General features: G+C 44.1%; 1 protein-coding gene across 1 annotated transcript in view; it reads left to right on the top strand.

Moving 5' to 3' along the window:
• The first annotated feature begins 867 nt into the window (after positions 1-867).
• Bcar3 (BCAR3 adaptor protein, NSP family member) overlaps positions 868-1408 on the top strand; it is a 110268-nt gene continuing 109727 nt past the window's right edge. Inside the window, exon 1 of the mRNA XM_028760422.1 lies at positions 868-925. The gene's annotated coding sequence lies outside the window, so the exon portion shown is untranslated. The remainder of the gene's footprint in view (positions 926-1408) is intronic.

Genomic DNA, 1408 nt, shown 5'->3' with positions numbered 1-1408 from the left:
GGAGGACTCAAACAGCCTAGGAAAACATGAAGGGAATAGGAAAGTCCCTTTCGCTTTCTCAGACTATCAGGCGGAAGACTTCTCAGGCTATCTGAGTATCTAGATGTACTTTGCACACTCCCACACAAGTTAACACCCATAGAGAAAACTGATTTTTAGATATTAAGAAGGCATTAAGAAGAATAAGACAGTCTTGTTATATTCCTGAGGAGCACTTAAAAATGCTGGGTTCAAGTTAGCATCCTGCCTCTGCCTGCCCAGTAGATGGAACTACAACTATGTGCTGGATAGCCCTGGATAGCCCTGGATAGCTCTGGATAGCCCTTGGTCTGAGAGGGCAATGCCTTTCTGTCTTCTTTGCTGTTCACTCCATACTTCATGACTGACTCTCCTCACGGCACTCTTGTTGGCTGTTAATCATTTCGGACACCCTGCCAATGAAGCTGCTGTAAATCTCTTCAAATTTAAACCTTGGTATGCTCAGGTAAGTGAAGCCTTCAGCTTTGCTTTTGAGTACCCATACACAGGTCAGGGGTGTTGCTGTCAGTCTGGCATTTCTGTGTTAGGGGAGTTTCTGGCTGCATTTCCTCCAGCTACCCATATTCCTTCTGTCTCAGGACTAAGCAGCTTGTCACCCCCACCCACCCTGTTTCTCCATGGGGCAACTCAGGGCTTAAACTGAGCCCTTCCCATCAGATGGTCAAGTGGGGCACAGGGTTTACATTTGTTCCTCTGATTTTCCATAGTTATGTGGACATATACATATGTATTATATTCATATCTGAAACTCCATCTTCTCCTTCATTGTTAAGAGCATCACCAGTCTCTTGACCGTGGTCTCTGAGTCCTGCAGTGCAGGGATCGTCTGCCTGAGCCTGTTCCTTGCCTGCTGTGGATCTGCTCTGCTTCTAGACAGGAAGTCCTGGTAACTGTTTTCACCTTCCTACCTTCCAGACTAGAAACGCCTCCCAACGGAATACAAACAATGAATTTGCTTCTTAAGTAATGTTTCAAATAAAAATGCTTACTAGAAGAGAAAAGAATTAAAAGGGGAGGGCTATATAAAAGAAACAGTTTAAGGCATTTGGAATTCCATAATTACCCAGATACATTCTTATTTTCTTTCCCTTCTAAACGTTGAATTAGTTAAGAAGCAAATTAATAAAAAGCTAGTAAAAAAAACAAACAAAATAAAACAAAGACAGTAAATGATAACCTTGTGTGGGGGTGAGGCTCATAATCCCAGTGCTCATGAGGCCAAGGCAGGAAGATCATGTGTCGGGTTAGCCTGGGCTACTTAGCAAGATTATATCTTGAAACAAACAGCAATGAGAGAGAGGGAGAAAGAGAGGTAGAGGGACAGGGAAGGAGGGGAAGGAGGGAGAGGGGGAGAAGGGGAGGAGAGGGA

The sequence above is a fragment of the Grammomys surdaster genome, unplaced genomic scaffold (assembly GCF_004785775.1).
Source record: "Grammomys surdaster isolate TR1022 unplaced genomic scaffold, NIH_TR_1.0 126531, whole genome shotgun sequence".
Lineage (NCBI taxonomy): Eukaryota > Metazoa > Chordata > Mammalia > Rodentia > Muridae > Grammomys > Grammomys surdaster.
The sequence above is the reverse complement of the archived record's forward strand: the minus strand, read 5'-3'. Positions and strand labels throughout refer to the sequence as shown.